Source organism: Manis pentadactyla, chromosome 3 (genome assembly GCF_030020395.1).
Source record: "Manis pentadactyla isolate mManPen7 chromosome 3, mManPen7.hap1, whole genome shotgun sequence".
Lineage (NCBI taxonomy): Eukaryota > Metazoa > Chordata > Mammalia > Pholidota > Manidae > Manis > Manis pentadactyla.
In genome coordinates this window covers 136207402-136227957 of record NC_080021.1, presented here as the reverse complement: position 1 = coordinate 136227957, position 20556 = coordinate 136207402, and the positions used below count along the sequence as shown (strand labels likewise).

General features: G+C 39.6%; 1 protein-coding gene across 16 annotated transcripts in view; it reads left to right on the top strand.

The window, feature by feature from the left end:
* The first annotated feature begins 839 nt into the window (after nucleotides 1–839).
* AOPEP (aminopeptidase O (putative)) overlaps nucleotides 840–20556 on the top strand; it is a 375534-nt gene continuing 355817 nt past the window's right edge. For 8 of the 16 annotated variants that reach the window (XR_008996479.1, XM_036904364.2, XM_057498500.1 and 5 more), the window contains exon 1: nucleotides 840–968. The gene's annotated coding sequence lies outside the window, so the exon portion shown is untranslated. The remainder of the gene's footprint in view (nucleotides 969–20556) is intronic. The other 8 variants (XM_036904363.2, XM_036904360.2, XM_057498497.1 and 5 more) reach the window with 4 other exon arrangements.

The following is a 20556-nucleotide window of genomic DNA, read 5'->3' as shown; positions in this document are numbered from 1 at the left end:
TCTTCATCATTTCTTATCTGATGATTGCTAAAGTAGCTGTTCTCTCAGCATCTTTTCTTGCCTCCCCATAGAGCAGCCGGGGTGATCTTCTAAGACGGGATCCTGTCACTCATACCTTTGTAACTCTTCACTGGCTTCTCATTATACTTAAAGTTTGTGCCTCTTACAATGAGTGCCCGGGAAGGCTCTGCCAAAGCTCTCTTTGCCTTGCTGATCTCAGCTCCTACTGTCTCCACTACCTACTTCCTCATTCTCTGGGTCACCACATTCTGTTCCCTCCTCATAGCTTTTCATCTTTTTTGTCAGTCTTCTTGGTTGCTCGTCCTCAGAACTTCACAGAGCTGTCTTCTCTTCTCAGTTTAATAAGCCTCTTCAGAGGGCACTTCCTTGACATCTAAACTACTTTATCTCCTTTAGTTTCTTAGTATTTTCTGAGCAGCTATTTTTCTTCCACACACTCAGGATCTCTACGAACGCATTTGAGTTACTCAATGGTCGCTTTCTCAACTAGAACGAAATCTCCATGAGGGTAGGCACAGAGGTGTTTGTTCACCGCTGGATCCCCAGATTCTGTAACCGTGCTTGCCTGGTGCATAGGACGTCAATAAATTGTAGTGGAGCGAAAATCTATATAAAGGTCGTATATAGCAGAGGCAGAGTAAAACAAGGGGCCAAAAGTGCACTTTTGTATTTCAGTCACATTTTTTTCTTACGTATCCATAAGATTTTGCTGTTAGGAGTTGAGTAGCAAGACAACCCTACAACAACCACTCACGCCATCCCATGCCCGGGGCACCTCTGCGCCTGCGCACACTAGCCCCGTGGCCGAGCCCCGCTCTCCCAAGGGGGCGGGCCAAGCCGTCTGCGGCCCGGGCGCGCGTGGGTGACGTCACGCAGCGTGGCCTGGGTCGTCCGTGGTAACCCTGAGTCTGCGGAAGTGGAGATCTGTGGGCAGGCAGCTGAGACAGGTAACCTCTGCGCTCCCCGTTGGGTCCCACCTTTCCCCGCTCCGGCGCCGGGAGGGCAGCGGGGACTGCCGCAGCCCGTTCCGAAGGCGACCGAGAACTCGCCCCTACCCCGTCTTTCCTTGGTCGGCAAGGTCCCCATTCCCTTCCAGTCTTCCCAGACTCCTGAGGCTGTGCTCTTCCTGGGGTTGGGCTGAGCGGCCACTTCTCTCCGCCTGCACTTTAGGTGTGGCCATGGGCTCTGTCTCTCCCCTCCCTCGTGGCGCAGACCCTTCCTCAGCCCCCGGGGCCGCCTACTTCCTCTCTCGCTTCCAGGCCCACCTCACCCGCTCCCCTCCGCTCGTTGCTTCACGAGACTCCATCCCTGTTTATGGAGACAGAAGAGTTCCGGTTCTGTTTATTTTCACTGGCAGTGTAACTTATCCCCTCCCCCTTCTCCTCCCCCTCGAGGATCCTTACTGAGAGCACCAAGTTTTGAGTTTTGGTGTTTCTCAAGCTCATTCGTTCTCTGCCGTCTGCAGTTTTGCTCATTAACGCCTGTATTTGTTGGATAAGGAGGTGATGCAATAATGTGAAAATCTCTTGTGATAATTCATGATCCGAATGGGATCCAGTCAGCTATTGAGATGGATGGGACAGTTAAACTGTTCCTTTTTCCTGGAAATTTTTTTTGGTTTTCAAGAAATGACAATTCCCCTTGCAAAGTTAGCCATCAAAATAAATAAGCAACAGAACCCCACCAGGAATATTTAGACGGCAAACAATAATAGGATTCATATTGTTGATGAAGGAATTCGGGTTATTACAAAAGCAACCTGACTAGATAGGGGAGGAGAAGCAGGATTCTGAAATCTTTGATCTCACTGATGGTTTGGTTTTCTATCTTGTACTCTAAGTATGTTACATTTTTTAATACAGCATTATCATACTTAGCAAATTTTTAATTTGATTCTTCTATTTGTGGGACAGAGTAGAATAAGGTTAGGGAGTTAATAGTAGTTGCTCGTTGTTGACCATCTGCCATGGTCAATTCCATGGTCCCAGGAATTGTGTTCAGCACTTTGCACATGTTTTCTCCTTAGTTTACACAACAACCTTTGAGTTAGGTATTACTCTCCTCAATTTACAGAGAAGGCAACCGAAGCTTAGTTATGTGAAATTAACTTGCCAAAAAAAATTTTTTTTTTTGAGAGGGCATCTCTCATATTTATTGATCAAATGGTTGTTAACAACAATAAAATTCTGTATAGGGGACTCAATGCACAATCATTAATCAACCCCAAGCCTAATTCTCAACAGTCTTCAATCTTCTGAAGCGTAACCAACAGGTTCTTACATGGTGAACAAGTTCTTGCATAGTGAATAAATTCTTACATGGTGAACAGTGCAAGGGCAGTCATATCACAGAAACTTACGGTTTTGATCACGCATCATGAACTATAAACAATCAGGTCAAATATGATTATTCGTTTGATTTTTATACTTGATTTTTATGTGAATCCCACATTTCTCCCTTGTTATTATTATTGTTATTATTATTTTTAATAAAATGCTGAAGTGGTAGGTAGATGCATAACTTGCCAAATTTATAGTGACTAAATGGTGGAGCCAGGCTTTAAGTTCAGGTTTGTGTGTGACTTCAAAGTTGTTTTTAAATAACTCTACTACTAACAATCAAATTCTAGGCTTTTCAAAATAGTTACATGTAATTCTGTGAGTTTGTTCACTCATCTGTCCAAATGATTTGACACTTTCTAATATCTTTAGTATTAAGTTTTAATATGCCGGGAATTAAAATACCTGGAAAGCTTAATTTTTTACTCGCTTACACACCACATTCACCATCCTCATCTTTACGAATGAGGTAAGTGGCAAATAAGATTGCTCAGTACAGTCCTTCTGTTTGGAGCCCTCAGAGAATGAAAAATTTTAGATAGTTGAAAGCTTTACTCCTTTAGAAATGAAAATCATATTGGCTGCCTTGGATGAAAAATTTTTAAATGCACTAAACAATCCCTTGCCTTCTTAAACACTAGGTATACTGAATACATTTTAACCCCCCTTTATGTTTCAACGCCATCATTATGAATGTCATTCATTCTCTGGTGGTGTAATAATGGTGATTTCCTCAGAACTCTTATTATATTTGACCTCCAAACTATTTTGCATTTTGAGTTTGCCTGTAGTTTATTTACTTCATTCCTTAACATCCCCAAGAGATAGTAAACCACAGTGATTAAAAAACAGGGACTGGGGAACCACAGTTCAGTATTCAAGGCTTAGTTCTGCCACAGTGAGCCTGGACAAGGTGTTTGATCCCTGTATAGCTCAGTTTCCTTGTTTGTGAAGTGGGAATAATAAGAATAGTTTTCTTAGAAGATTGTAGTAAGAATAAAATGAGTTAGTATATGAAAAGAGCTTAGGATAAAATAAGCATATTGTAAGAGCTATGTAAGTGTTTGTAACATTATTAGTCTGGTTTTTGCCTTAGGTTCTTTGAAAATTGCATTCTAGTTCTCTGAAAATTATTATTCCTTGAATGATATTTGATACATGGTAGTTATGAGTTTACTAGGGAATTAAATTATCCTAACTAGAATCCCTTATCCTAAGCCATTCTGGGAAAAATGGTAACTTAACTAAATTCATTTTCAGTGTGTCTTTGTTTTATGCCTTTTTCTTGGGGTGTTTGGAGTAGAGATTTCAAATATTTCATTTTATTATATATATCAAAATAATGGACTTCAATTTCTGTTTTCAATTTGGGGATATTTTAGTGACTGAAATTATGGTTTATCAGTACATGGGAACCCTCTCTACTTCTGAATTGAATACCAGTTGATTTACACATCCATTTATGGTGCTGTGCTCAAGTATACTACTGCACTCATGTTACGATGTTTCTATATGGATAAATACCTCCTCATAAAGCCACCCTTATTCATTGACCACACATACAGGTATCTCCTCAGTGTAGTTCTCTTTCTCTTTCCCTTCAAGTTGCTAAAAAAAAAATTGACTGTATCAACAAAGTGAAATAATGTTCCTTATGTAATTTGCAAAGTATGTACCCATTTTCAGGTATGTATTTTAAACCAAGGTCAGCTAAGAGTTGATACTGATTCCTTTGGTGTCCACAGTTAGGAACTTGAGAATACATGACCTATCATTTATTTTAATCCCATTAAGACTGATACTGATTTTTAACTTTCTTGTTGAAAATACAGGCTGTGTTTTTAAAAATACTTTTTAAAATTGTGGTACGGTAGTCATAGTATAAAATTACTATTTTAGCCATTTTAAGTGTACATTTCATTGGCATTAAGCACATTATCCTGTTATTTAGTTATCATCATTACCCATTTCCAGAATTTTTTTATCTTTCCAAACACAAATTCTATACCCATTAAACACAACTCCCTATTCTCCTTAATCCCCACCCCAACTCCTTGTAAACTATTCTGCTTTGTGTCTCTATGGATTTGCCTCATCTAGGTACTTCATATAGGTGGAATCATATACTATTAATCATTTTGTATCTGATTTATTTTACTTGGCATGTTTTCAAGGTTCATCCAAGTTGTAACATATATCAGAATTTCATTCCTTTTTATGGTTCAATGTTATTCTGTTTTATGTAAATGCTATACTTTTGATGCATGTTGAATTATGCTTCTTTGTGCTTCTGATTTCATGTGGTATGAACTTAACACTTGGTGACTGAATTTGACTGTGAGCTCTAGAGGATAGGAATGAAAATATCAACAGTGATACCACTGTTATTGAACTATGAACAAAATATCTGGTAACAATGTTAAACTGGAACTTGAGTATACTTTATAGTGTTGTTTTTCTTCTCACTAATATTTAGTCTAAGAACAGTGAGGACAATAATAATAATGATAACATTACCTAGAATATCTATATTGTGCTGACAGTATGCCAGGCATTATTCCCAGCACTTGACCTGTGAAGTAGGCACTGTCATAGTTCTATTTTACAGATGAAGAAACTGAGACCCAGAGAAATGAAATGAATTGTTAAAATTACCAGACTGGTAGGTGGTGAAATTGGGGTTTGGATCCAGGCTGTGTGGCCCCAGAGTTGATTTACCCTAAGGTTTGAGCTGCAACTTAGGTCGGTGTCAGCTTTGTGGTTGTTTTGCTGGCACCATCTGTCCTCCATCCTCTCCTTTTATGCCATTTAAAAAAATAAATTACTTCTTAGCTCAGTAGGCAGTGGAAGGGCAGCTGAACCCAAACTGTCAAAAGGGTGACAGGTGCTTCTCCATGGATGGGGGGGATTACACTGGGATGGAATTCGGACTGCATTTTCACCGCTTAGTGCGGGTTACCTTTCTTTTGAGAGCCTGTCCCTGAAAAGCAGATTCTGAAGCTTTCTCTGACCTCATATTCCATACACAATGTGTTGGTGGTTGACTTTAGATAGTGTACAGTTCCCACACCATTTTCCTGTGGGTGGAAAGAGCATTCTGTTCATAATATTACTGGCTGTCAGAATGGTTTGTGGCACTCTCATTTTGTTGCTAACTCATTACTCTGTATTGCTTTATTCCTGAAGAAATTATTTTGAAATAGCATTTTTTTTTTAAAATAATTATTTTTTATTGAAGGGTAGTTGACGCACAGTATTACATTACATTAGTTTCAAGTGTACAACACAGTGATAAAACATTTATATACATAATTCTAGGTTCCAGCTATCACCCTACTAAGCTGTTACAATATCTTGACTATATTCCTTATGCTATACATTACATCCCAGTTACTTATTTATTTTACCATTGGAAGTCAGTCCTTTTTTATTTTTTTATTTTTATTTATTTATTTATTTATTTATTTATTTATTTATTTTTTGTGAGGGCATCTCATATTTATTGATCAAATGGTTGTTAACGACAATAAAATTCTGTATAGGGGAGTCAATGCTCAATGCACAATCATTAATACACCCCAAGCCTAATTTTCGTCAGTCTCCAATCTTCTGAGGCATAACAAACAAGTTCTTACATGGAGAACAAATTCTTACATAATGAATAAGTTACATAGTGAACAGTACAAGGGCAGTCATCACAGAAACTTTCGGTTTTGCTCATGCATTATGAACTATAAACAGTTCAAATATGAATACTCATTTGGTTTTTATACTTGATTTATATGTGGATACCACATTTCTCTCTTTATTATTATTATTTTTAATAAAATGCTGAAGTGGTAGGTAGATACAAGATAAAGGTAGAAAACATAGTTTAGTGTTGTAAGAGAGCAAATGTAGATGATCAGGTGTGTGCCTGTAGACTATGTGTTAATCCAAGCTAGACAAGGGCAATAAAACATCCACGTATGCAGAAGATTTCTCTCAGAACAGGGGGGGTGAGGTTCTAAGCCTCACCTCTGTTAATCCCCAATTTCTCACCTGATGGCCCCCCTGCGACTGTGCCTGTCTTAGGTTGTTCCTCCCTTGAGGAATCTTACCTGTCTCTGGCTAACCAGTCATCTTCCGGGGCCATACAGGGAAATGTAAAGTTGGTAAGTGAGAGAGAAGCCTTACTGTTTGAAAAGGTTAGCTTTTTACTTCTTTGCAGATTTATGCCCTGTGGCTTCTATGCCCAGCATTTGTCTTGAGGTATCTTTACCACTTGGAAGAATTATGATACTCGGTAAATTTGATATGAGGCACGAATTCTATTTAAGGGTTGTAATTAGGAAGGAAGAAGAAAAGCTATAGAAGTAGCAGGCAGAAGAAAACATGGGAAGATTGATTATTTCTTTGACATATCTTCTTGTAGAGTAACTTCAGCATGTATAGGTTTTAAGCTACTACTTAAATTGCGCACACACATTAACATAATAGGAGTATAGTTACATAACCAAAGCATACCTGTAATAACCAGCCCTCTCCAGTGATACCAAGAAAACCAGTTAGGCACCTTAGGCATTTGTGAAAACTTATCTATGATATGGTGGATATTGTCCAACTGAACTTGAACAGTCTGAGAGAAATCAGACAAATTAAAACAACCCATTCCTGGGGAATGTTCACATCCCTTATGTTCTTTTAACAGTAAATGGTCTGTAGTTGTAAGATTCTGGAGTGCTACAATTTGCACTTCTCCTAATTCTTGGTTGAGTTCCAACAGTATAGATCCAGTCAAATTTGTTGTTTTACTGTATGCACAGGCCAGCTTAGATATCTCCTTCCTCATTCCCATGGCAAGTCCAGGAGCTGGTGAAATGAGTGCATCTACAGCTGTAGCAGTGCGTGGATCGTTGTTGGGGTTTTTTGATGATCATCTTCTGGCACGAGTCTTCCAGAGAGTGCTGATGTTGGAAGTTCTCTTTCATATCGTATCTTAGTTCATTTTCGGGGTAGCCCAATTAGGCTTTGATCTTCTGTATAGACGCAAACAGACCCTTTGCCTACACTTTTATATGCCCTTTATACCCTTGTGTAGAACTCATTGGAGGTTACCACACAGGAACTGCCCCCTTTTTTTTTTTTTTTTTTTTTTGGTATCACTAATCTACACTTACATGACGAATATTATGTTTACTAGGCTCTCCCCTATACCAGGTCTCCCCTATAAACCCCTTTACAGTCACTGTCCATCAGCATAGCAAAATGTTGTAGAATCACTACTTGCCTTCTCTGTGTTGTACAGCCCTCCCTTTTCTCCTACCCCCCCATGCATGTTAATCTTAATACACCCCTACTTCTCCCCCCCTTATCCCTCCCTCCCCACCCACCCTCCCCAGTCCCTTTCCCTTTGGTACCTGTTAGTCCATTCTTGAGTTCTGTGATTCTGCTGCTGTTTTGTTCCTTCAGTTTTTCCTTTGTTCTTATATTCCACAGATAAGTGAAATCATTTGGTATTTCTCTTTCTCCGCTTGGCTTGTTTCACTGAGCATAATACCCTCCAGCTCCATCCATGTTGCTGCAAATGATTGGATTTGCCCTTTTCTTATGGCTGAGTAGTATTCCATTGTGTATATGTACCACATCTTCTTTATCCATTCATCTATCCATGGACATTTAGGTTGCTTCCAATTCTTGGCTATTGTAAATAGTGCTGCGATAAACATCGGGGTGCATCTGTCTTTCTCAAACTTGAGTGCTGTGTTTTTAGGGTAAATTCCTAGGAGTGGAATTCCTGGGTCAAATGGTAAGTCTGTTTTGAGCATTTTGATGTACCTCCATACTGCTTTCTACAATGGTTGAACTAACTTACATTCCCACCAGCAGTGTAGGAGGGTTCCCCTTTCTCCACAGCCTCGCCAACATTTGTTGTTGTTTGTCTTTTGGATGGCAGCCATCCTTACTGGTGTGAGGTGATACCTCATTGTAGTTTTAATTTGCATTTCTCTGATAATTAGCGATGTGGAGCATCTTTTCATGTGTCTGCTGGCCATCTGTGTTTCTTTTTTGGAGAACTGTCTGTTCAATTCCTCTGCCCATTTTTTAATTGGGTTATTTGTTTTTTGTTTGTTGAGGCATGTGAGCTCTTTATATATTCTGGATGTCAAGCCTTTATCGGATGTGTCATTTTCAAATATATTCTCCCATACTGTAGGGATCCTTTTTGTTCTATTGATGGTGTCTTTTGCTGTACAGAAGCTTTTCAGCTTAATATAGTCCCACTTACTCATTTTTGCTGTTGTTTTCCTTGCCCGGGGAGATATGTTCAAGAAGAGGTCACTCATGTTTATGTCTAAGAGGTTTTTGCCTATGTTTTCTTCCAAGAGTTTAATGGTTTCATGACTTACATTCAGGTCTTTGATCCATTTTGAGTTTACTTTTGTATATGGGGTTAGACAATGGTCCAGTTTCATTCTCCTACATGTAGCTGTCCAGTTTTGCCAGCACCACCTGTTGAAGAGACTGTCATTTCGCCATTGTATGTCCATGGCTCCTTTATCAAATATTAATTGACCATATATGTCTGGGTTAATGTCTGGATTGTCTAGTCTGTTCCATTGGTCTGTGGCTCTGCTCTTGTGCCAGTACCAAATTGTCTTGATTACTATGGCTTTATAGTAGAGCTTGAAGTTGGGGAGTGAGATCCCCCCTACTTTATTCTTCTTTCTCAGGATTGCTTTCGCTATTCGGGGTCTTTGGTGTTTCCATATGAATTTTTGAATTATTTGTTCCAGTTCATTGAAGAATGTTGCTGGTAGTTTCATAGGGATTGCATCAAATCTGTATATTGCTTTGGGCAGGATGGCCATTTTGACGATATTAATTCTTCCTAGCCACGAGCATGGGATGAGTTTCCATCTGTTAGTGTCCCCTTTAATTTCTCTTAAGAGTGACTTGTAGTTTTCAGAGTATAAGTCTTTCACTTCTTTGGTTAGGTTCATTCCTAGGTATTTTATTTTTTTTGGTGCAATTGTGAATGGAGTTGTTTTCCTGATTTCTCTTTCTGTTGGTTCATTGTTAGTATATAGGAAAGCCACAGATTTCTGTGTGTTGATTTTGTATCCTGCAACTTTGCTGTATTCCGATATCAGTTCTAGTAGTTTTGGGGTGGAGTCTTTAGGGTTTTTTATGTACAGTATCATGTCATCTGCAAATAGTGACAGTTTAACTTCTTCTTTACCAATCTGGATTCCTTGTATTTCTTTATTTTGTCTGATTGCCGTGGCTAGGACCTCCAGTACTATGTTAAATAACAGTGGAGAGAGTGGGCATCTCTGTCTAGTTCCCGATCTCAGAGGAAATGCTTTCAGCTTCTCGCTGTTCAATATAATGTTGGCTGTGGGTTTATCATAGATGGCCTTTATTATGTTGAGGTACTTGCCCTCTATTCCCATTTTGCTGAGAGTTTTTAACATGAATGGATGTTGAACTTTGTCAAATGCTTTTTCAGCATCTATGGAGATGATCATGTGGTTTTTGTCTTTCTTTTTGTTGATGTGGTGGATGATGTTGATGGACTTTCGAATGTTGTACCATCCTTGCATCCCTGGGATGAATCCCACTTGGTCATGGTGTATGATCCTTTTGATGTATTTTTGAATTCGGTTTGCTAATATTTTGTTGAGTATTTTTGCATCTACGTTCATCAGGGATATTGGTCTGTAGTTTTCTTTTTTGGTGGGGTGTTTGCCTGGTTTTGGTATTAGGGTGATGTTGGCTTCATAGAATGAGTTTGGGAGTATCCCCTCCTCCTCTATTTTTTGGAAAACTTTAAGGAGAATGGGTATTATGTCTTCCCTGTAAGTCTGATAAAATTCTGAGGTAAATCCATCTGGCCCGGGGGTTTTGTTCTTTGGTAGTTTTTTGATTACCGCTTCAATTTCGTTGCTGGTAATTGGTCTGTTTAGATTTTCTGTTTCTTCCTGGGTCAGTCTTGGAAGGTTGTATTTTTCTAGGAAGTTGTCCATTTCTCCTAGGTTTCCCAGCTTGTTAGCATATAGGTTTTCATAGTATTCTCTGATAATTCTTTGCATTTCCGTGGGGTCCGTTGTGATTTTTCCTTTCTTGTTTCTGATACTGTTGATTTGTGTTGACTCTCTTTTCTTCTTAATAAGTCTGAGTAGAGGCTTATCTATTTTGATTATTTTCTCGAAGAACCAGCTCTTGGTTTCATTGATTTTTGCTATTGTTTTATTCTTCTCAATTTTATTTATTTCTTCTCTGATCTTTATTATGTCCCTCCTTCTGCTGACCTTAGGCCTCATCTGTTCTTCTTTTTCCAATTTCGATAATTGTGACATTAGACCATTTATTTGGGATTGCTCTTCCTTTTTTAAATATGCTTGGATTGCTATATACTTTCCTCTTAAGACTGCTTTTGCTGTGTCCCACAGAAGTTGGGGCTTAGTGTTGTTGTTGTCATTTGTTTCCATATATTGCTGGATCTCCATTTTGATTTGGTCATTGATCCATTGATTATTTAGGAGCGTGTTGTTAAGCCTCCATGTGTTTGTGAGCCTCTTTGCTTTCTTTGTACAGTTTATTTCTAGTTTTATGCCTTTGTGGTCTGAAAAGTTGGTTGGTAGGATTTCAATCTTTTGGAATTTTCTGAGGCTCTTTTTGTGGCCTAGTATGTGGTCTATTCTGGAGAATGTTCCATGTGCACTTGAGAAGAATGTGTATCCTGTTGCTTTTGGATGTAGAGTTCTGTGGATGTCTATTAGGTCCATCTGTTCTAGTGTGTTGTTCAGTGCCTCTGTGTCCTTACTTATTTTCTGCCCAGTGGATCTATCCTTTGGGGTGAGTGGTGTGTGGAAGTCTCCTAGAATGAATGCATTGCAGCCTATATCCCCCTTTAGTTCTGTTAGTATTTGTTTCACATATGCTGGTGCTCCTGTGTTGGGTGCATATATATTTAGAATGGTTATATCCTCTTGTTTGACTGAGCCCTTTATCATTATGTAGTGTCCTTCTTTATCTCTCGTTACTTTCTTTGTTTTGAAGTCTATTTTGTCTGATATTAGTACTGCAACCCCTGCTTTCTTCTCACTGTTGTTTGCTTGAAATATGTTTTTCCATCCCTTGACTTTTAGTCTGTACATGTCTTTGGGTTTGAGGTGAGTTTCTTGTAAGCAGCATATAGATGGGTCTTGCTTTTTTATCCATTCTGTTACTCTGTGTCTTTTGATTGGTGCATTCAACCCATTAACATTTAGGGTGACTATTGAAAGATATGTACTTATTGCCATTGCAGGCTTTAAATTCGTGGTTACCAAAGGTTCAAGGTTAGCCTCTTTAGTATCTTACTGCCTAACTTAGCTCGCTTATTGAGCTGTTATATACACTATCTGGAGATTCTTTTCTCCTCTCCCTTCTTGTTCCTCCTCCTCGATTCTTCATATGTTGGGTGTTTTGTGCTGTGCTCTTTCTAGGAGTGCTCCCATCTAGAGCAGTCCCTGTAAGATGTTCTGTAGAGGTGGTTTGTGGAAAGCAAATTCCCTCAGCTTTTGTTTGTCTGGGAATTGTTTAATCCCACCGTCATATTTGAATGATAGTCGTGCTGGATACAGTATCCTTGGTTCAAGGCCCTTCTGTTTCATTGTATTAAATATATCATGCCATTCTCTTCTGGCCTGTAGGGTTTCTGTTGAGAAATCTGACGTTAGCCTGATGGGTTTCCCTTTATAGGTGACCTTTTTCTCTCTAGCTGCCTTTAACACTCTTTCCTTGTCCTTGATCTTTGCCATTTTAATTATTATGTGTCTTGGTGTTGTCCTTCTTGGATCCTTTCTGTTGGGGGTTCTGTGTATTTCCGTGGTCTGTTCGATTACTTCCTCCCCCAGAGTGGGGAAGTTTTCAGCAATTATTTCCTCTAAGATACTTTCCATCTCTTTTCCTCTCTCTTCTTCTTCTGGGACCCCTATAATACGGATATTGTTCCTTTTGGATTGGTCACACAGTTCTCTTAATATTGTTTCATTCCTGGAGATCCTTTTGTCTCTCTCTGTGTCAGCTTCTATGCGTTCCTGTTCTCTGATTTCAATTCCATCAATGGCCTCTTGCATTCTATCCATTCTGCTTATAAACCCTTCCAGAGTTTGTTTCATTTCTGCGATCTCCTTTCTGGCATCTGTGATCTCCTTCCGGACTTCATCCCATTTCTCTTGCGTATTTTTCTGCATCTCTGTCAGCATGTTTATGATTCTTATTTTGAATTCTTTGTCAGGAAGACTGGTTAGGTCTGTCTCCTTCTCTGGTGTTGTCTCTGTGATCTTTGTCTGCCTGTAGCTTTGCCTTTTCATGGTGATAGGAATAGTCTGCAGAACTGGGACGAGTGACGGCTGGAAGGACTTCCTTTCTTGTTGGTTTGTGGCCCTCCTCTCCTGGGAGAACAGCGACCTCTAGTGGCTTGTGCTGCGCAGCTGCGCGCAGACAGGGTTTCTGCTTCCTGCCCGGTTGCTATGGAGTTAATCTCCACTGTTGCTGTGGGCGTGGCCTGGCTCGGGCAGCTACTCCAAAATGGTGGAGTCCCGTTGGAGCAGGAGCTGCTGGGAGGCTATTTATCTCCATAAGGGGCCTCCCTGCTCCCTGCAGCCCAGGGGTTAGGGTGCCCAGAGATCCCCGGATTCCCTACCTCTGGATTAAGTGACCCGCCCTGCCCCTTTAAGTCTTCCAAAAAGCACCGGCCAAAACAAAACAATGACCACCAAAAAAAAAAAAAAAGAAAAAAAAAATTTTAAATAAAAAAAAAAAAGGTTTTTAATTAAAAAAAAAAAAAAGGTGGTCGTTCGTTTTTCTTTATTCTCCGGTGCCAGCCTCAGGCCTCTGCTCACCGGTCTTTCTGCTCTGTTTCCCTAGTATTGGGGTCCCTATCCCTTTAAGACTTCCAAAAAGCGCTCGCCAAAACAAAACAGCAAAACAAAAAAAAAAAATGGTCGCGCACTTTTCTTATGTCCTCCGACACCTGGCCTCCAGTGCCCGCTCACTGTTCTTGCTGCCCTGTTTTCCCAGTATCGAGGGCCCTGCACTCTGGCCCGGATGGCTGGGGCTGGGTGTTCGGCAGTCCTGGGCTCCGTCTCCCTCCCGCTCTGCCTGCTCTTCTCCCGCCGGGAGCTGGGGGGAGGGGCGCTCGGCTCCCGTGGGGCCGGGGCTTGTATCTTACCCCCTTCGCTAGGCGCTGGGTTCTCGCAGGTGCGGATGTGGTCTGGATATTGTCCTGTGTCCTCTGGTCTTTATTCTAGGAAGGGTTGTCTTTGTTATATTTTCATAGATATATGTTGTTTTGGGAGGAGATTTCCGCTGCTCTACTCACGCCGCCATCTTCCGCCCCTCTTGAAATAGCATTTTTATATGCATGATAAATTTCTCTATGATTTTTTCCTGGCTTTTTCTTTTGCTTACATTCTATTTCTTTGACACTTGCAATTGAAGGTTTAGTTTTTTAAATTGATGGGAATCAGGATATGCTTGATATATTTTGGCAGCAAAGGTGACAGCCTGTTTCTCTTGCACTGATGCTATTTTGCCTATGTGCCCAGTGTGGTTCATACTTGGGGGTATGAACTGTCTGAGTAATGTCTGGTAGAAATAGAAACATAGAATGTGTATGAAGGGCTCAAAGGTCCTTTGATACATCACTTTACTCTTCACTCAGCAGTTGGGAATCTGAAGCCTGAGATGATTACATGATTTGCCTATATTTATACAGTATTAAGGTCCATTTTAAAGAGAAGAATCCCTAGGTTTGGGGTCCTTTGGCATCTACCTCATTGTATTTATGGTGCCACCTTACTTATAAGAGGGGACTTGCATTTTTTTACTCCTATGTCCTTATCAATCTTATGATAGCATGTTCTAGGTGAGAGAATGACCCGATTAGGTTGCAGAGGCAAAGAGCTAATGTGATGGATTCAAGATAAACTTAAATTGTAGGACATCACAATTGCTTATATCTAGGTGAGAGTAAGAAATCTGGTATCCCCAGGACTATAGTTTAGATAACTGGGTAGATGGTAATGTCATTCACTAGGAAATCTTAGAAGAGATCAGGAGGTTATGTGGATTTGAAGTGAGTATTGAATGGATTGCATAGAAAAGCGGGAAAGATTAAAGCTGGAGCTATGGGGCACACCAACATCCAAGAAGTGGGAGAAGGAAGGGCCAAAAAGGTAGGAAGATACAGAGGAGAGAATGGTATCACAAATACTAAAAGAGGAGAGGATTTTAAGGAGGGCATGGTAATCTGTGTTACTGCTCCAAAATTAAGGACTTAAAGAACCCACTGAGGTTGGTAAGTAGGGAGTCATTTGCGTCCACTATGGAATTCTAGTAGGGACGTGAGCAGTGAGTAGTGGACTGAAAAGGAGATGGAGAACTGGAGATGGGGAGTGAGGACAGTTATTTTAAGGAATTTGGCTGTAAGGAGAAAGGAGAGTTGGAGGAAGAAGTGGAAGTAAGGAAGGGTTTTTGTTCATTTGTGGGTTTTTTCCCATAAGAGATTGGAGCATTTGTGTACTCCTGAAGTGTGAAGGGCTGGGAAAGAAGAAGAGGTCGGGGTTGAGGATTTAGAAGCTGGGTGATTGGTGAAGCCAGCTTCCAGAGGAGGACGGTGAGATGACATCCACAGCACAGGCCATGATCAGAGACAGCTGGGGCAGGAGGGATGCTTCTTCCCCTCTCCCAAGGGGGATGAGAGAGAGGTGGACACGTTTGTAGGATGGGGAAGGAGTATGTGGAACTTACTCCTTGTGTAATGGTAGCAAAATTTCTGAAGTAAAGTAGGTTAATTTGCTGATACTGAGTGTGGATTTGGTGGGGTGGGGATCGAGGGGAGAAGACGTGTGGCATAGTCACTGATGAGAAAGGACAGAAGTTGAGCTGGTGACTAGAGACATGAAGAGTTGCCTGCCTGGTAATGTAGAGGGTCCTGCTGAGGTTGGAATCTGAATACGTAGTCAGCCATTCTGGTTGTCTGTGTTTATTTAGCTTTTTGTTGAGTTTAGTACACTAAGTTTAGAAGTGGAAAATTTGGATGATTTAATTAGATGAGGGTTAGGTTTAAAGAACAGGTGTGTAAGAAGGATAAAATGGCAACAGAACTGAGGTTAAAATGTTCTAAGAGTGACTGAAGAAATTAACTACCTTATATAGAGAAGGCCACAGAGCAGGATTCTCAACTTCAGGAACATTTGTAATTCTGTCTTGTGGGGGCTGTCCTAAGTGTTGTAGAGTGTTTGGTACCGCAGGACAATCAAAAATGTCTCCAGACATTGCCAGTTGTTCTTTGAGAAGCCAAATCACCCCCAGCTGAGAGCTACTGCCCTAGAATCAGAGAGAGCAGAGAGATGAGAGAATGGAAAAGCCCAGGGACTGGCGTCTCAGTAAAATAAGTTAAAAGGGTTGGCAAGTAAGCAAGAGAAAGAGTAGGGAGAATAGGGGGTTGTGTTCTGAGATTAGGCTATGGAAATTCAATCTGGCAGAGATGTTTCTGTTCCAGGTAATGAAAATGTGAAGAATGAACCGTTGGTTTCCTGAGTGGAGTGAAGGCCAAGGTTGTCGGCACTGAGTAGGTAATTTTGGGAGAGAGAGAAAATAGCCTGTAGTTATAAAGTAAGTTGGAAAAGCAGCAGAGGGATAGCCTAAGAGTTTAAGAAATGAAACAAGAAGTAAGACTTTCTGGATGTTTTTTCATACTCTGCCCATCAGGTGTGTCTTGATTCTTTTTCTATCAATTTCCTGAATGTGTCCTTCCCTCCTGTGGTGTGTTAAAAAGTTACAGAATTTATCCAGCTTGTTTGGTTTTTTTTTTTTGTATTTTTTAAAGAGTAGTGGTTTTTTTTGTTTCTTTTTCTATATTTTCTTAGTCTGATTTTGTGACCCTTTACCTCTGAGTATAACTAGTGTTCAAAGGGCCCTGGTTCTGCCCATTTCAGAGCTTTTTTTCTGCATTTAGGCATTTTATTTATAAAGTCTACTTTCTTTGGCAGATGAAACATACCCTTCCATCTTACACTTAAATCTTACAAATTTTTTTGCCTTTTCCTCCTATTCTATTCTCTTTTTGTTTTTGGAACAAAGACCAGATATATTCTTTATTATTGCACAATTGATAAATTTGATTTCTCTGAAAATTTCTTATACATGGAATTTTTTATGTCTGACTTCTTTTACTTACCATGTTTTTGAGTTCATCCCTATCAGTTTTTCTTTTCATGACTGAATAGTATCCCATTATCTGGATAACATTTTGTTTATCTGTTAACCAGCTAATGAACATTTGGACTGCTTCCAGTTTTTGACTATTAAGAATAATACTTCTCTGAGCATTTGCATTCAAGTCTTTGTATTGACATGTGTTTTAATGCCTTTTGGGTTGAAACCTATGAGTGGAATTGCTAGGTCATATGAGTAACTTTTTTAAAAAAAGTTTTTTATTAAGGTATTGATATATACTCTTACGAAGGTTTCACATGAAAAAACAATGTGGTTACTACATTTACCCAATTATTAAGTCCCCACCCATACCCCAATGCAGTCACTGTCCATCAGTGTAGTAAGATTCCACAGATTCACTGTTTGCCTTCTCTGTGTTACACTGTTTTCCCCGTGACCACACCCCCGTGACCATGTGTACTAAACATAATACCCCTCAGTCCCCATCCCCCTCCCTCCCAACCTGCTCTCCCAAACCCCTCCCCTTTGGTAACCACTAGTCTCTTCTTGTAGTTTCTGAGCCTGCTGCTATTTTGCTCCTTCAGTTTTGCTTTGTTGTTATACTGCACAAATGAGGGAAATCATTTGGCATTTGTCTTTCTCTGCCTGGCTAATTTCACTGAGCATAATGTCCTCTAGCTCCATCCATGTTGTTGCAAATGGTAGGATTTGTTTTCTTCTTATAGCTGAATAGTATTCCATTGTGTGTATGTACCACATCTTCTTTATCCATTCATCTACTGATGGACACTTAGGTTGCTTCCATATCTTGGCTGTTGTAAATAGTGCTGCGATAAACATAGGGGTGCATATGTCTTATTGAATCTGAGAAGTTCTATTCTTAGGGTAAATTCCAAGGAATATGATTCCCGGGTCAAATGGTATTTCTATTTTTAGTTTTTTGAGGAACCTCCATATTGCTTTCCATAATGGTTGAACTAGCTTACATTCCCACCAGCAGTGTAGGAGGATTCCCCTTTCTCCACATCCTCGCCAGCATTTGTTGTTCTTAGTCTTTTCTATGCTGGCCATCCTAACTGGTGTGAGATGATATCTCATTGTGGTTTTAATATGCATTTCCCTGATGATTAGTGATGTAGAACATCTTTTCATGTGTCTGTTGGCCATCTGAATTTCTTCTTTGGAGAATTGTCTCTTCATATCCTCTGTCCATTTTTTAATTGGGTTATTTGCTTTTTGGGTGTTGAGGTGTGTCAGTTCTTTATATATTTTGGATGTTAACCTCTTGTCGGATATGTCATTTACAAGTATATTCTCCCATACTGTAGGATGCCTTTTCTGTTGATGGTGTCCTTTACCATACAGAAACTTTTTAGTTTGATGTAGTCCCATGTGTTCATTTTTGCTTTTGTTTCCCTTGCTCAAGGAGATGCGTTCAGGAAGAAGTTGCTCATGCTTATATTCAGGAGATTTTTGCCTATGTTTTTTTCTAAGAGTTTTATAGTTTCATGACTTACATTCAGGTCTTTGATACATTTCGAGTTTACTTTTGTGTATGGGGTTACACAGTAATCCAGTTTCCTTCTCTTGCATGTAGCTCTCCAGTTTTGCCAACACCAGTTGTTGAAGAGGCTGCAATTTCCCCATTGTATGTCCATGGCTCCTTTATCATATATTAATTGACCATATATGGTTGGGTTTATATCAGGGCTCTCTAGTCTGTTCCATTGGTCTGTTGTTCTGTTCTTGTGCCAGTACCAAATTGTCTTGATTACTGCAACTTTGTAGTAGAGCTTGAAGTTGGGGAATGTAATCCCCCAGCTTTGTTCTTCCTTCTCAGGATTTCTTTGGCTATTCAGGGTCTTTTGTGGTTTCATATGAATTTTAGAACGATTTGCTCTAGTTCATTGAAGAATGCTGTTTGTATTTTGGTAGGAATTGTATTGAATCTGTAGATTGCTTTAGGCAGGATGGCCATTTTGACAATATTAATTCTTCCTATCCATGAGCATGGGATCTGTTTTCATTTATTGGTATCTTCTTTAATTTCTCTCATGAGTGTCTTGTAGTTTCAGAGTTCAGGTCTTTCACTTCGTTGGTTAGGTTTATTCCTAGGTATTTTATTGTTTTCGATGCAACTGTGAATGGAATTGTTTTCCTGATTTCTCTTTCTGCTAGTTCATCGTCCTATTCTCTTCTCTTTTGCTCTTTTGGTTCATGTTTATTTTTGACATATAATTACATGTATGTACAGTGTTGATTGAGAAATAATTGTAATGGACTCCATAAAGAGGACATGAACTACTTATAGAGTATGCCTTTAAATGCTCTTTCCTATGTTCAATAGATCAAAACTTCCAGTGGAACTTGGTTTTTTATCATCTCTTAATGAGCTTATCATGTATTACTCATCAAGAAAGAATGAGTACTACTAACTCCCACCTCTTTTAGGAAGCATCAAAAAATAAACCTTATCCACAGATACAAGCTGACCTAGGTTTTGTTGTATCACAAGTGTCCTTGCAAAGTAGGAAGTAAGTAGGTGGCATTAACCCTTGACATTTTTACTTGATTCTCACACAAGTTGTTCTTCATAGAAGCTGATCTATTTGATTTAGTATAAAAAACAGCTATCAAGGAATATACAATGATTGCTAAAACCCCAATTGGTCATTAATAATGATTTTGATGGCCTTCTTATGATTATTTCTAAGATAAAGATTAATTTATTACCTCAGTAAAGATCAGTATTTCATACAGAACTGGTTTGTTTTGGTGTCCTTTACCATACAGAAACTTTTTAGTTTGATGTAGTCCCATGTGTTCATTTTTGCTTTTGTTTCCCTTGCTCAAGGAGATGCGTTCAGGAAGAAGTTGCTCATGCTTATATTCATTTCAATGGAGAAATGGATTGCCCTCTCCAACTATAAAAATGGCTATTCATACAAAACAGAAAAGCATGCCAGGAGACATTTTGTCAAAGAAGTTGCACTTTAAAAAGCAGCAGCATTCAAAAAGACATATGCGCCCCTATGTTTATTGCAGCACTATTTGCAATAGCCAAGAAATGGAAGTAACCTAAGTGTCCATCAGTAGATGAATGGGTAACGAAGATGTGTTACATATACACAATGAAATATTATTTAGCCATAAGAAGAAAACAAATTCTGCCATTTGCAACAACATGAATGGAGCTAGAGGTATTATGCTCAGTGATATAAGCCAGGTGGAGAAAGACAAATACCAAATGATTTCAGTCATCTGTGGAGTATAAGAACAAAGAAAAACTGAAGGAACAAAATAGCAGCAGACTCACAGAACCCAAGAATGGACTAACAATTACCAAAGGGAAAGGGACTGGGGAGGATGGGTGGGAAGGGAGGGATAAGGGGAGAAAGGGGCATTACAATTAGCACACATAATGTAGGAGGGTGCACAGGGAAGGCAGTATAGCACAGAGAAGACAAGTAGTGATTCTATAGCATCTTACTATGTTGATGGACAGTGACTGTAATGGGGTATGTGGTGGGGACTTGATAATAGGGGGAATCCAGTAACTACAGTGTTGCTCATGTAACTGTATATTAATGATAGCAAAAAAAAAAAAGGCAGCAGCATTACATCCCATGGTTTGCTCTCTAGTGGCAGGTGACACTAACCCATCTGTGCTCAGTCTGCAGCCATGCTTGGTACTTGGACAGATACAGGATTCTTCAGTGGTCACGTGGGAGCAAATGATGCCCAGTGACTTTAACTATTATTTATACTAAATCTTTTTGATTCAGAACATGGATTAATGTGTTTTCTAATAAAAATAGTGTTTTAGTTCCTGGAAATACCATGGTTACACTATGTGTTGTGTTTAGTCATTTTTTTACAATGATTTAAGAGAATCGTGTTTTTTTTCACACCACATGGTAAATTATTAATGACATGCAGTATTTGTAATATTTAAGCAGCTATGACTAACACTTTGAAAACA